Source organism: Macadamia integrifolia, unplaced genomic scaffold (assembly GCF_013358625.1).
Source record: "Macadamia integrifolia cultivar HAES 741 unplaced genomic scaffold, SCU_Mint_v3 scaffold1491, whole genome shotgun sequence".
NCBI classification, from domain to species: domain Eukaryota; kingdom Viridiplantae; phylum Streptophyta; class Magnoliopsida; order Proteales; family Proteaceae; genus Macadamia; species Macadamia integrifolia.
Genome location: NW_024868227.1, coordinates 47669 through 64123, shown reverse-complemented (window position 1 = coordinate 64123; position 16455 = coordinate 47669).

Here is a 16455-nt window from a genome sequence, read left to right as displayed (position 1 = left end):
CCTATACTATCTTGACTCCTATGATAAGAACTACTAGTGAATATTTTAAATAAACAAGATAAGAGATAAACAAGAATGCAAGAAAAGAGAGGTAAAGAGGCAAAAGAATACACGACAAATGCATAGTGGTTCGGATCCTTGATCCTACATCCGCTCCCAAGGCCCTCCAACCAAGGCTTTTCTCCACTAAGTGATCCCTTTCCAACATGCAAAAAAAAGCCTATACACCAACCAATTGCAACACAATCAGATTGGCACCCAGATTTCTACGACCAAGAATGTCACACCCCACTCCTTATATCACCAGAGATGTGACTAGGATGCCTACCATCATCCTATTCAACTTGCTAGGATCTCAATTGCAGTACCTTATACTCACAGTTCAAAATCAAGAATCATAATAATCAGAAACAACAGAATGATAAAAGATATAACACCGATTCTTGTACTAGTGATCTACAAAGTGATAGAATATTACAATAATAGTTTTTAGTCTTGTTCTCTCAAGATAGAAAAATGTATGTAATAATATTACAAAGTATAATATTTAAAAAATATAGTGGTGGAGGACACCGCATCCTCGATCACAGTGCACTGTATGCATATTCATTGCAAGCACAACCTACATTTTGATCCTCATACTCTGGAGTCCACCAATCTCCACCATACTCAGCAATGGAGGAAGAAGAATCATTGCTCATCGGCATAGCAATACCTGCATCATCATCTAAAAAGGAACATGCACATGGCATGAGATTCACTAAGCACATTGAGGGATAGGGAACATAGAAACAGTCACAAATAGTCCATGATGTCGTGCATGAATTAATTTTATTAGAAGTCTAAACAACATAAATAAGTCATGAGTTCACAATAGGAAATCTCTCTGGTCCCAGAATTGGCCATCGATCACCCAGAGATACAAACTCTAGTTGCGAAAGGGAACCTATCAGTCATGGAATGCGTTGTCGGTCACCCAGCATGTCATACTCCATCCCTTAGGATACTAGAATGTTACTAGGATACTTACCGTCATCCTATTAGACCTACCAGGATCTCAGAAGAAGTACCTTATGCTCATGATCCAACAATAATCACTAAAATGAGATGCGACAAAAAAGATAATGCATAAACAAGATTCTTATACCAATGAACTAATTTTGTTTCAATAAACAAGTTAACAAGGCTATCCCCATTTAAATACAAGATATATATATATATATATCTAAAAGGTAATATCCAAAAATAACTGATGATAGAACCCTGTGTCCGCGATCAAGGTGCACTGTAAGCACAGTCGTCACATGCATAATCCACGCCATGCTCCATGTCTTTTGGAGACCACCAGTCTCTAGCAATCTAAGGAATTGAAGAGGAAGCATCACTACCCATTAGCACAAAGATACCTACATTGCCATCTAAAAAGCGTCACACACGTGGTGTGAGCTTCACAAGCTCAGTGAGAGGATAGGGGTTCATGCAAGCAAACATATATAGTCTATGATACGATGCATGATACAATTCCTTTTATGAATCACCTATAAAAGAAATAAGCCTGAGGTATAATGCTATTGTAACACATTAAGTAGTATCCCAAGTCCCCAAATTGTCCATCGGTCATCTAATGATACAAACCCTACTTGTGAACAGGCGTTTGCCAATTCCAGAATGTGTCCTTGGTCAATCAAAAGGTGACAAGACAACTAACAACAGAGATTGAACTGAGGGTTATCTGGTGAACCTTGAGCTCTTAAGTGGCTTCTGTCTAGGCCATCAGATTCACACAGGATCAATTTGGTGGCTTGAAACCTAGATCCGATGACATGAATCCGGTGAATTTTATTGAACTATCAATTTTGATTGTTTTTGTACATTTTAGGGGAAACCTTGTGGGTCCCCTAGATTTTTCTTGACACATGTTAACTCCCATTTAACCTTGTACCTAGTACAGAGACAAATTACAAATTGGTGAGGCCTAGTGGGATTTGACTCGGGTTTATATGTAGAGCACTGCTCCCTAAACCCAATTTATTCACCGCTTGGTTCGGTTTGGTTATGCAGGGTTCGAACCGACAAGGGTTGTTGTGGGTGCCCTATGGTGTATGACATCAGGGGTGACATCAAATGCGAAGTGGTCGGACAAGATTGAGCTGGTACCTGATGTGGTTCGCACACCTAAGCCATGCCCTTGCACGTATCATAAGGCTATGTACGAGTAGGGAATGTATGTCATCATATTTGACAATGAGAATTTGATTCATGACAAGTGGCAGGAGCGAAATACACATTGAGGACCCATTTCCCCCACCAAAATCTAGCAAGGTTGGTCATGTTCTAGCCAACGGGTGGGTGGTCACTGGTAGGTGTGACCCACCTGTGGGGAAATGTGGGCCCCAGCGAGCCCAACTTGGGTGAGCATGCATTTTACGGGTTCCCCGTCATCGTGAAGTCATGTGTGTCCGATATTAGGGGTTACTTCACCCGGTATCGTGGTTTAATGTGAGCCAAAGAATGACAAAACCAAACGCACCTTAGTAGATATTTATAACCCAAGGTATAAATAGCATTTACTCCTCTGTCCCATTTATTATTTCAGCAAGGGTTGGTGGAGAGAAGTAAAGAAGAGGAAGAAAAGAAGGGAGAGAAGGGAAGGAAGAGTGGGGAAAGTGCTTCTCCCTTTCCGCCAAAGCTGCACCTCATTAGTTTGACACCAGAAAAGTGATTGGCGCCTTGAGATCTACAATTTAAGGTAGGTAAGTGCTATAAGCCCTTGGATTTGGTGAAACGCTTCTATGCGGTCAAATCAAGAGTTATGAGGGACTCTGTGTGATTCTTTATAGGTTTTTAAAGGAGGAGCAACCAAGATTTTGAAAGCATTTTTGTGGTATTTGGAGTTGGGGGAAAGATCTTAGGTTTTGGGGTTTCTTGAGCTAAAGGTATGGATTGTTCCCAAAATCTTAATTTGAACCTAGATCTATATTATGTTCAGGTGGATGAAGGCTAAAATGTGTGAAAAATGTAATGGAAACAACCCCCTTGGGTTCCCAATGGGTGGGATGGAGAGGAGAAGCAGGACAGCAGAACCTGCAGAGCACTAGTGGGTAGCACCGATGAGTAACCAGACCCACTAGTGTGACCCCTAGTCTTACCTGGGCTTTGGAGCCTATCGGCGGGTACCTTAACCCACCGATTTTGGCTGGGCTTTGGGGTCCTACTGATGTGTACCTAGACCCACTGGTAGCACCCAGCAGTCTTGGGTTAGCCTTGGGGTCCTACTAGCGGGTAGGACCAGCAAGTACCTAGACTCGCCGGTTGCACTCTTCGATGTGTGTCTGAGTGCTGTCTGCCAGGGCAGCTTGCACAGTTGGATTCTCATACCCACTTGTATGACCCACTTGTGGATCAATGGGCTCCATTTGGATCGAACTCATCGATAACCTCCTTTACATTATCAAACGTATAGTGACAATGCCTTTCATTGTTTTTATAGTCCCAGAATAGACGTATTCTAAGTTTCCTTTCTGTGTTAGGTTTTAAGACTCTCATCTTCGCATGTCGCATCTTACCCGTACAGTGTGTGCATATTCTCGTGCGAGAATAGGTAAGTGGGGAGAGGACGTTGATTTTATTTTGGAGTGGTTATGGCATAATCTTTATTTCATATATTATCTTGCCATTTATGAATGCCATTTTCATGATCATGCTTGTCTATTGCTGGATGCATTTAGAAATTGTGATGTTGTATCTTCAAATTTCAAACACTTATTACTTGCTTTGAATTATGAGCATGGATTATTCGATTGTTGGATGATGATGATTAGTCGAACATGTGATGAATTGCTAGATTAGATGTCGTAGTCGGCTTAAAAACGAATGCATCAATACACCGTGGAATGGGACACATAAGTACTATGTAGTCATACTATCTCATATAGGAGCATGTGGTTTAGGATTGATATTACCCTCGTGCTATGACCCTTCCCAACAGGGGTTTAGGTGTTGGGTTATCACTGGGGGGAAGCATCGGTCGCGGACCGCCATGGTGGTTAGAAGTATGCCTGGCTAATCATTATGACAGTTGAAAACCTTGGTGATATATTTAGAGGGCCAAAAGTATTGTAATTTATTTTCTGTTGTGGTTCAGCCACGATTTACTTTTTCGAGTACTCACGGTCGCCCCTCTTCGACAACCCTATGGGCGTATTGTGCGATGGAGAATGCGTGTCGCACCAAGGGCATACACGCACTATGGTTGTGAGTATAACATGTAATCTATGACTTAGTAATGTTGCTTAGGTGGATAGGACTAAAATAAATCTCATTAATATAAGATCATTTGTAATGCAATTGCTTGTATGCATTTTTCTTTTCATTTACTGAGCTAGTGAGCTCACCCTTTGTGTACACACAATTTTAGATGATTTTTTAGGTTTTTCGATAGAGGAACAGGAGCCGGGGCCCATTGACAAAATTCTAATAGGAGATTGGTGGGTCCCAGAGGGATTTGGGCACAACGCTGGGTGCCCGTGTGAGGGCTACGTTGTGGAGCAACAGTAACTAACTCCAAACACAGTACTCCTTTTGATTCTTTTGATGTAATCCCTTTTTTGTGCTCTAGATATTTAAATTGTTATTTCTTGTGTAAATATTATGTGTACGGGCCCACATGTAAATATACTACATATAACAATTTAGGTATCAAGAGTAAGTAGGGAATATATATATATATATATATGACAAGTCTTTCACTCAATTAATTAATTATATTTTTAAATTAATGTGGCTTACTGTCTTGTGGTTACTGTATCAGATGATCCTGGTGATTTTGGGTTACCCGGAGGTAACCCGGTCACCGGTCCTATTATATGTGAATGGGGTGTGACAACAGTGGTATCAGAGTGCAATGCTTTAATCACTCACAGGTTGCAAGATGAACCCTGTAGAATCTATAATAGGATTTGGGGTGGTGTAAATATAAAAGATTCCACATAAAAGCTGTAAAGTAATAAAAGTTAAAATTTCATCATGTTGCATGTACGAAGGGGAGAATACAAAATTTAAAGTCAAAAGAGAGGAACATAATGAAAAGAGAGAAAGAAGAAGAAGAACAGAATAAAAGAAAAGTTTCTCAAACAAGATTACATAAAACCATCACTACTCACTACAAAATCAATCGTTATCAACTTCTTCCTCCCGGGATCTCGAGTTGATGTTGAGGCGATGATCATAGTAATTGAAGCAAAGGTTCACCATTTCCAACTCCTTTTGGAGCCATTTAAGGCTCACCGTCATCTCCGCGGAGACTGAGTCCATGGCATCAGACATGTACCTAAGATCCATCTCCGTATGTGCTTGGGCATGCTGAAGTGCCTCCTCACAGGTAGTACTCTCCTCCTAGTTCTTCAAGATCCACTCTTGACTTGCTTAGAGTGCCTCTAACCGGTCCATTATACTTTGAAAAGCAAAAGCCCCACTGGTAGGAGGTGGTGCCACATCAATGGGATCCTCAACCTCTATCTCTTCTTCCTCATCCACTGGGGGAACATAATCATCATCTTCCTTTGGGGCCACTTCCTCCTTAGGCACTTCCATCACTCTATGCAATTCCATCTTGTGTAAGTTCCCTCAGGAGAACTTATCATTAGGGAGCTTTCCCTCCTCACCCCTTAGGTCCACATGAAAGTACTGAAATATTCTCATGAGAGACCAGGCATAGGGAAAGTTACCATCAGATGGATGTGCGGTGTGGTACTCCATAGTCTTCATGGTGACGAAAGGAAGGCAATGTGAGAAGCACCCTTTAGGGCCATGTAGATGCAATAGGCTATGTATGCTCTAATGAAGTTCACCTGGTTCTTGTGACTGGCTCTGGGGAGCAGGTTGAACTGAACCAGGAGGCTGAAGACCCATACATAAGGAATAAATGCAATCCCGGACTCAGGACATGCTGCAGTGCCACAGATAGTCTGGTAGATGTGACCCTGTAGCTCTTGGTCCATGAAAGGAACTAAAGCCTTGCCCTTGGAAGGACAGTAGTACCAGTTACCGTCCATGGAGATGCCCAGAATCTTTGCTAGAAACTTGATAGGAAGTCAGATGTTGCATGCCTTCACCCAACTAGTGAGGAGGGTGTACACTTTGTCATCATAAGATACCTCGAGGTTGCAGTAGAACATCCGAACAAGCTCAGGGTAGCAGGGTGAGTCAACAGAAAGGATAGACTGCCAACCAAGAGTTATAAACTTCTCCAGCAGCCGCACTCTAGAGAAGTCCTCCATTATCACTGATTTCTTCATAAGTATGGGTTTTCTGGAGAAGGTGGACCAAGATACAGCTGCCTTAAGGCTTCGGAACATATGCTCATCATAGTCCTCCGGATCCACTGGTGCATTCCTCCTTGAACGAGCCCTATGTGTAGAGGAGCTTGAGGCTACACTTTTCCTCTTTTGACCTGGAGTATTTTTGCTCCGTGATGAGGCAGTAGCTTCCTTACCCTTACGTGAAGACATCCTGCAAAGCCCACGGGAAAAACAGAAGACCGACAAAGATTTCAAGAGGAATTAAAATTAAGCAAAGGATAAAAGAGGATCAATGCAAATAGGATCATAAGAAGAAAAAATAGTGTGAATGACAAGCAAGAAGAGAAAACCCCTGTGGTGCTTATGCCATAGTCAAAATGTGCTCATATATAAATGAATAGATGACAGAGAAATGAGTTAACAAGCATAGTGTAGTGACCAAGTGAACATCAAGGTTTCGTGATTCTTGAATGCACATTTCACAAATGAAAGCCAAGGAGTGGGAGCATTTATTTAAAGCATAAATTCATTCAAATGCTCAAGTTAACATCAAACCAAGGTATTAGACAGAATTCCAAGAGAAGAAAAGAGGAAATTTCATAGAAAAGAGCATAGTCTATGAACATCCATAGCATTGAGGGGAATTTGACATTAATATGTAAAGGAAGGTTCAAATGCATACAATTATGCATGTCTTAGCCCTATTGAAATCAAAACAATGAAAACCCCCAATTTCTTCATAAACCCTAACGTAAGAATAGTGAAATTTCTTACCAATTAATGATGAGTGAAGCATACATGCAATGTGTCATTCTCATCACTATAGTACAACCAAATGAGATTGAATAAAATTATTTATATCATACATTATACAAGGAAAGAGAGAGAGAACAGGAAAACCTTAAAACAGTAAAATTTGGAAAAATAGGGTTAGGCAACTCATGAAAATGATAAATGTGATGATTGAAGAAGAGAATCATGGGCAAATGACATACCCTCATGCTACATTTGTTCTAGTTGGGAAGAATCAAAAGAAAATAAAATTTTAAAGGAGATAGAGAAAGAGCAAACGGAATTTCATAGTTCAAAAGAAAGAATGAAGAAGAGCAGTGACATACCCAAGACGGCCTTTAGGACTCGGTATGATCACTATGAATTCCTAGTGCTATCTTTCAGATTAACTAACGCACCAGTGACTTTTGTGGATCTAATGAATTGAGTATTTCATGATATTCTTGATAAGTGGATCATCTTTTTTATCGATGACATTTTGATCTACTTGAAGACGGAAGAGGAGCATACACTACACTTGATGATGGTACTCCAAAGGTTAAGAGAATAGCAGTTGTATGAAAAATTCAACAAGTGTGAGTTTTGGCTCAAGCAGATTGGATTCCTAGGACACATAGTGTCTGAGAATGAAATTGAAGTAGACCCAGGTAAGGTGAAAGCAGTAGTGGAGTGCGAAGCACCCAAGAATGCCACAGAGATTAGAAGCTTCTTGGGATTAGCGAGCTACTCTCGAATTGCTGCTCCAATGACCAGTTTGACAAAAAAGGGTGTGAAGTTTGAATGGTTTAAGGAGTGAAAATAGTTTCTAGGAGTTGAAGAGACGATTGGTGTCAGCCCCAGTATTGACAATTCCAGAAGGCACGGGTGGAATGACGGTTTACACTGATGCTTCTAGTATTGGGTTAGGTTGTGTTCTCATACAACATGGTAAGGTGGTGGCGTATGCATCTAGACGACTGAAGGAATATAAGAAGAATTATCCCACCCATAATTTGGGCTGGCTGCAGTTATCTTTGCTTTGAAGATCTGGCGCCATTATTTGTATGGGGAGAAGTGTGAGATATTCAGCAATCATAAGAGTCACAAACACTTTTTCACCTAAAAGGACCTGAACATGAGGCAGAGGAGATGGCTAGAGCTTATGAAGGATTTTGACTGCGACATCTAGTACCATCAAGGTAAAGCTAATGTGGTGGCAGATGCATTAAGTCGAAAGGCTCAAACTGTATCACTTGTGTGATTGGCCACCAGCCTTAAGTAAGAAGCAACATTGATGGATGAAGTCCTTTTATATGTGGGAGCGACTTTGGAGCTCGATCATCAACTGGATAATATTGAGCATATAACTCTATCTCTAGCAGCCCTATAGGTACAACCATCAATCAAGCAGTAGGTGATCATGAAACAACCCTTGGATCCTGAGTTGCAAAAGATCAGAATTAGGATTCAAGAGAAAATGGTGGATGATCCCAATTTCATAATAGCCAGTGACAGAGCACTATTGTTTTGGGGCTGGTTGTGTGTGCCCAATGACTTGGAGATATAGGATAAGATAGTGAAGGAAGCACACAGCTTAGAGTGCACACTTCACCCCGGAAGCACCAAGATGTACAAGGATCTTAAACAGAGTTATTGGTGGCCAGGGATGCCGATTATTGTAGCCCTATATGTGGTGCAGTGTCTCATGTGTTAGAGAGTTAAGGTGGGGTGGCATCGACCATATGGCACTCTTCAGCCACTCCTAGTACCAGAGTGGAAGTGGGATATGATTACCGTGGACTTCATCACTGGGCTACCTCATACACCTAAGGGGATGGACGCAATCTGGGTGATAGTTGATAAGCTTACCAAGATTGCTCATTTCATTCCAACCAAGACTACCTATTCCATGGACAAGTTAGCACAAATTTACATGGATAATGTAGTTCGCTTGTATAGGGTGCCGGTGAGTATTATATCAGACAGAGACCCAAGGTTCACACCCAATTTCTAGAAGAGCCTCCAGCATACCATGGGAACAAAGGTGGACCTAAGTACTGCCTTCCATCCACAGATTGACGGGCAATCTGAACGAACCATACAAATACTAGAAGATATGCTCAGGGCTTGTGCGATGGAAATGAATGGTAGTTGGAAAGAGAACATAACTCTTATAGAGTTTTCTTGTAATAATAGCTATCAAGCCACAATTGGAGGGGCTCCATATGAGGCATTGTATGGTAGGAGATTCAGGACACCCTTATATTGGGATGATGTGGGCGAGCGTCGAATGCTTGGGCCGGAGATGATACAGTTGACATGTAATAAGGTTGATGTCATTTGGGAGAAGATTAAGGTGGCCTAATCACATCAAAAGAGCTATGCCAACAACTGTAGAAAAGACATTGAATTTCAGGCGGGGGAGAAAGTATTTCTTAAAATCTCTCCTACCAAAGGTTTATATAGGTTCCATAGGAAGGGCAAGCTGAGTCCAAGATACATTGGGCCGTTTGACATTTTGAAATGGGTTGGCTTCATAGCATACATGCTGGCCCTTCCACCTTCACTCAGTAACATTCATAATGTATTCCATGTTTCAATGTTGAAGCGATCCGTCCATGATCCATCGCATGTGCTAGCTGTGGAACTAGAATACTTGGAGACTGATATGACTTTTGAAGAGTAGGCTGCTGAGATCCTAGATTGGAAGATAAAAACCCTTCGTAATCGCTCCATTACTTTTGTAAAGGTACAATGGGCTAACCTTTCACTTGAGGAGGCGTATTAGGAGAAGGAATGACAAAACAAAATGCACCTTAGTAGATATATTTAACCCAAGGTATAAATAACATTTACACCTCTCTCCCATTTATTATTTCATCAAGGGTTGGTGGAGATGAGTAAAGAAGAGGGAGAAAAGAAGGGAGAGAAGGGAAGGAAGAGTGAGGAAAGTGCTTCTCCCTTGCCGTCGAAGCTGCACCTCATTATTCGACGCCGAAACAGTGATCAGCACCTTGAGATCTACGATTTAAGGTAGATAAGTGCTATAAACCCTTGGATTTGGTGAAACCCTCTTGTGTGGTCAAATCAAGAGTTATAAGGGACTCTATGTGATTCTTTGTAGGTTTTTAAAGGAGGAGCAACAAAGATTTTGAAACCATTTTTGTGGTATTTGGAGTTAGTGGAAAGATCTTAGGTTTTGGGGTTTCTTGAGCTAAAGGTATGGTTTGTTTCCAAACTCTTGATTTAAACCTAGATCTATGTTATGCTCAGGTGGATGAAGGCTAAAATGTGTGGAAAATCTGATGGAAACAACCCCCTTAGGTTCCCAATGGATGGGATGGAGAGAAGTAGGACAACAGAACCCGTAGAGCACTGGTGGGTAACCAGACCCACGAGTGTGATCCCCCAATCTTACCTAGGCTTTGGAGCCTACCAGTGGGTACCTAGATCCACCGGTATAACCCACTGATCTTGGCTAGGCTTTAGGGTCTTACCGGCAGGTAGGACCGCTGGGTACCTAGACCCATTGGTAGCACCCACCGGTCTTGGGTTATCCCCAGGGTCCTACCAATGGTTAGGGCCGATGAGTACCCAGACCCATTAGTAGCACTCGCTAGTGTGTGTCTAAGTGCTGTCTGCTTGGGTAGCTTGCACAGGTGGGTTCGCCTACCCACCTGTATGACCCACTTGTGGACCAATGAGCTCTGTTTAGGTTCAAACTCATTGACAACTTCCTTTGCATTATCAAATGCATCATGACCATGTCTTTCATTGTTTTTATGGTCCTAGAACAGATGTAAGTGGGGAGGGCGTTGATTTTATTTTGGAATGTTTATGGCATCATCTTCATTTCATACATTCTCTTACCATTTATGAATGCCATTTTCATGCACATACTTGTCTACTGCTGGATGCATTTAGAAATGGTGATGTTGTATCTTTAAATTTCAAACACTCGTTTCTTGCTTTAAATTATGAGCATGGATTATTCGATTGTTAGATGATGATGATTAGTCGAACATGTAATGAATTGCTAGATTAGATGTCGTAGTCGGTTTAGAAATGAATGCATTGGTACACCGTGGAATGGGACACATAAGTACTATGTAGTCGTACTATCTCATATAGGAGCATGTGGTTTAGGATTGGCATTGCCCTTGTGCTACGACCCTTCCCAACAGGGGTTTAGGTGTTAGATTATCACTGGTGAGAAGCGTCAATCGCGGACCACCATGGTGGTTAGAAGTACGCCTAGCTCATCATTAGGATAGTTGGAAACCTTGGTGATATATTTAGAGGGCCGAGCATACTGTAATTTATTTTCTACTATGGTTTAGCCACGATTTACTTTTTCGAGTACTCTCCGATAACCCTATGGGTGTATCACGGGATGGAAAACTCGTCTCAAACCCAGGGCATACATGCACTGTGGTTGTGAGTAGCACGTAACCTATGACTTAATAATGTTGCTTAGGTGGATAGGATTAAAATGAATCTCATGCATATAAGATCATTTGTAATGCGATTGCTTGTATACGTCTTTCTTTCCATTTACTGAGCTAGTGAACTCACCCCTTTTGTATACACCTTTTTCTATAATTTTATAGGTTTCCTAATAGAGGAACAAGAGCTAGGGCCCACTGACGAAATTCCAATGAGAGATTGGTGGGTCCTAGAGGGATTTGGGCACGGCACCTGATGCCCGTGTGAGGGCTGTGTTGCGGGGCAACAATAGCTAACTCCAAACACAATAGTCCTTTTGATTTATTTGATGCAATCCCCTTTTTGTGCTCTAGATATTTAAATTATTATTCATTGTGTAAATATCATGCCTACAGGCCCACATGTAAATATACTATGTATAACAATTTGGGTATTAAGAGTAAGTGCATAATTTATAGGTATATATATATATATATAACAAGTCTTCCATTGAATCAATTAATTATATTTCTAAATTGTTATGGCATGCTATGTTATGGTTACTGTATCAAATGATCTTGGTGGTTTTGGGTTACCTAGAGGTAACTCGGTCACCGATCCCATTCTATATGAATGGGGCATGACATTATAACTTGAGAATTTTCACCCTTCCAATCTACAATCGAGGTGAGTGGTGGTCTGACTTTATTTTTGGAGTGCTTTAAAATTATAGAACTATGTGCATAACCTAATAATCATGTGTAGATAATTTCAACTGCTTATGTGCTTTATATAAATTATATAATATGTTGAATTATTTTTTAACTATGTACATGCGTAATTGTATTTGATCTGTAAATGTGTTTTGAACTGTGTGACAGGATCTGGTGTGGCTGAGGTGGTTTCAGTACCGTCATTGCCGTGTGGATGACTACATCATGCATTGGGTGCGTATTAGAGTTAGCTATGGTCGTGGATGCACTTTGTGACTGATTGTAATTTTGGTATTGTGTACTCCATGGCTATACTTAGATATGGGTGCACGGTGTGACTGATGGTAATCTTAGTACTGTATATCTATACTTAACTACTTGTATACTAGATAGGTTTCGTCATGGATGCGATGTGGCTGATGGTTGATTCCAGTATCGTATTCTATACTACATGTATCTTTATGCAACACATGTAGCATATTGTGGATTGGTCACTTCTCTATGCTATAATCCCTTGCCAACAAGGGGTAGGGTGTTGGATAACCCAATTATGGTATGTTCGATGAAGTGGTACGATGTGATTGTTGTCGGAGGCGAAAACTAGTCTAGCGTGGCCGATGTTAATTCCGGTGTCGTGACTACCAGGAAGGGGTTATCAGGGGTTTGTTTAGGGATTGACGATCGCATTCCGAGACTAGCAGGATCCTAATCATGACTAGGGTTTGTTTCATTGTGTGTGAGTTACAAGACTAGGGATACAATTTAATGTGTCGTAGTAGTATGAACCCGATTTAGTTGTATGTTAGGTGATTTTAAAGTAAAATGAATTACATCATTCTCGCAACATGGATTATGTTATATTCTTGCATGAACCCCATCCCTCATAGAGGTAGTTGGAGCTCACACCACATGTGTGTGTTACTTTTTAGATGATGATGTAGGTGCTGTTATGCCACTTGGTAGTGACACTTCTTCCTCCATGCCTGAGTACTGTGGTGACTGGTGGACACTTTAACCCAAGGAGCTTAATTCCGATTGTGCTTATGATACCTATGCATATCCTGCACTGTGATCCGAGTGATGGTCTACCGTCATCTTTGATACCATATTTTGGATGGTATACTTTTTGGGTTACTTTATGTTTGTTTTGACAGATATAAAAAAATAACTCTTGTACGTAATATACTTAAGTTATTTTTCCCACTTGATTTAAGTGATTCCACTTACATTATACTTTGATTATGCTGCGATTGTTTAGTTGGTTCAGTTTGTGTTGTGATTGTAATGATCAAAGTATTTCTATCAGAGATCTTGATAGAGATATTGTCACACCCCGTTCACCCTGAACCGGAGCGGTGACCGAGTTAACACCGGTTAACCCAAACCTGCCAGGATCATCAGATACTGTATTCCACCACAGCATACATACACTAACATCAATTTATCAGATCAGCGGAAGACTAAGTTTTACCTGTAAATAATTCCCATATACTTGATACCCAAATGATGATACCATAATTATATACATTTGGGCCCGAAGGCATGATATATACACAAAAAGAATAAAATTCAAATATCAAGTATATACAGTAAATCATCAAAATCATCAAAATCATCAGAGTACACAGCTCGGCTCGGTATCAAGGCTGGAGCTCAGCTCGGCCTCAGAACCGCTGTCCCGCAGCACAGCCCTCACACGCGCAGTCTACGCCGTGCTCAAACTCCTCAGGGGTCCACCAGTCCTCATCAGGAAACTCGACTGCGGGACCCACCCCAAGCTCCTCAGATGCATGACCTGCAAAATCATCTAAAAAGGGGTGTACACGTGGAATGAGCTCACTAGCTCAGTAAGTAGAGAGGTGGACCACACACAACAGTCCACACATCACAACACATCATATGCACTACATGCCATGCAAGTCATTTTAATCACATACACCTAATCAACATTACTAAGTCTTTGGTTTTAGTGCTACTACAACCACAGTGCGCGTATACTCCGGGTACGAGCCGTGAACTCCCTCCCGCGATACGCCCATAGGGCTGTTGGAGAAGGCCCACCGTGAGTACTCGGAAAAATAAAAACAATGCCGTCCACCGGCTCTCAACAGAAATGTAAATAAATTAAATGACAGTGCTGACTCCAGCAATTTAAAAGTAGTACGATTGGCCCTCTTGAAATACCACCGGGGTTGCCGGCTGTCCTACGCGACTCGCCGGGCGTAATGCCTAACCGTCACAGTGTCCGACAACCGCGACCCCTGCTTCCCCCCAAATGGTAACCCAACACCTTAACCCCTGTTGGGAAGGGTCGTAGCACGGGATGGTGAGAATCCTAATACCGCATGCTCCTATATGCAGTACGAACTGCATAGTGCCTCCGTGTCCCATACCACGGGCCACCAATGCATTCGTTTCCAAGCCGACCACGGCATCTAGTCTATCAATGCATTATGCAACATGATGTCCACATTCAACATATAACATCACATTCGATTTGCATTTGAAAAGTAAACATAGCATAAATGCACATCAATGCGAAGAATGACTAATCTATATAGCATATTCATGATGACATGACTAGATTAGATATAGTTATATGAATGCCAAACAAATGCCTTGAAACAAGGCCAAACGTCCTCTCTCCACTTACCTGTAGCGTACAAGGATTCCCGTTCGGTACAGGCGAGATCCGGAGCGAAACGGGTAGGCTTTGGTGAACCTAACAAAATTGAGAGGGGTTAGTACTTCACCATTTTAGAATCAAAATTAATGAAATCCGACGTCAAAATCGTGTTTAGAACGTCGAAAGAAGGTCCCACGTCCGATTTGGGCTCGATCGGACCCAAAAATCACATTCTGGCCACTCAGGTGGGTCACTCAGGTGGGTTGTCTACCCACCGGTCCTACCCGCCGGTTCTGGACCGGCGGGTCCATACCCGCCGGCGGGACCCGCCGGTCCTACCCGCCGGTTTGGCCAGAACCCCCCTGGTCCTCTCAGGTGGGTGTCTCAGGTGGGTTGTCTACCCACCGGTCCTACCCGCCGGTTTTGGCGGAAAAACCCCAGTTTCTTCTCAACTTCCTCCATTCCTTGGGGACCCAAATAGGGCTTTTCTCCACCCATTCTTCACACCTTTAAAGTCCTATAGGATGGTTCTAGCTTAGATCTAAGTTAGATTCAAGTGAGGGGAACCATCTTACCTTCTTTGCTCAAGAATGACTTCAAACCCTCCAAATCACTTCCAACTCACAATGCTCCTTCTACCTTGTCAATATCTCTTCAAATCCTTCAAGATCAACACATAAATCATCTATTAAACCTTAGATTCATCATTTCAAAGGGTGTCTACAAGATCTTAAGAAACCATACTCGAATCAAGGGTTTAAAGCGTGGGTATGGTGAATGTTCATAAAACCCAACTTTTCTTACCTCCAACTGTAGATCTCGAGTTGAAGATTACTCTCCCGGCACCGGAATGGCAAGATCGAGCTTCGGCGCCACTGAAATCCTCCCTTTCTTCCTCTTCCTTTCTTCTTCCCTTTCTTTTTCTCTCTCCTCTTTACTTTTCTCACCAAACGTACGGGGTAATAAATGGAAAGAAAAGAAGTCATAAAGCTTTATATACTATTCCTACTTAAGTGAATAGTGATGGATGGGTCACTCAGGTGGGTAGGTGTACCCACCTGTCATACCCACCCGAGAGTCAAAACTTGGGATTTTGACCGGGCTCGGACCTCGGCTCGGACCCTACCCCAAGCATACAATGTAGCATACGTATATAACCTTAAAATACGGATATAATACCTGTACTATCCGTACATAGCCTTATGGTAGGTGCACGTACACGGTTTGGGTACTCCCGTCTCTTCTGGCACCGGCTCGGACTTGTCGGGCCAGCCGGTGTTTAAGGTCACCCGTGCCATCATAGTCCATAAGGAACCCGCTCTAACCTCCTCTGGCTCGGTTCCTGCATGGTTAAACCGGTTCAACCGCGAAATCAGACCGGGTTTAAGAAGCGGGATATTACATTACCCCCCCCTTCTGAAAAATTTCGTCCTCGAAATTGCGTACCTGGTTGATCAAAAAGATGAGGGTACTTGGCTCGCATTTCTTCTTCTACCTCCCAAGATGCTTCTTCAAGTGAATGATTAGCCCATCGCACCTTTACATAGGAAATGGAGCGGTTGCGAAGGGTTTTCACCTTCCGGTCCAAAATCTCAGCTGGCTGCTCTGTATAGGTCATATC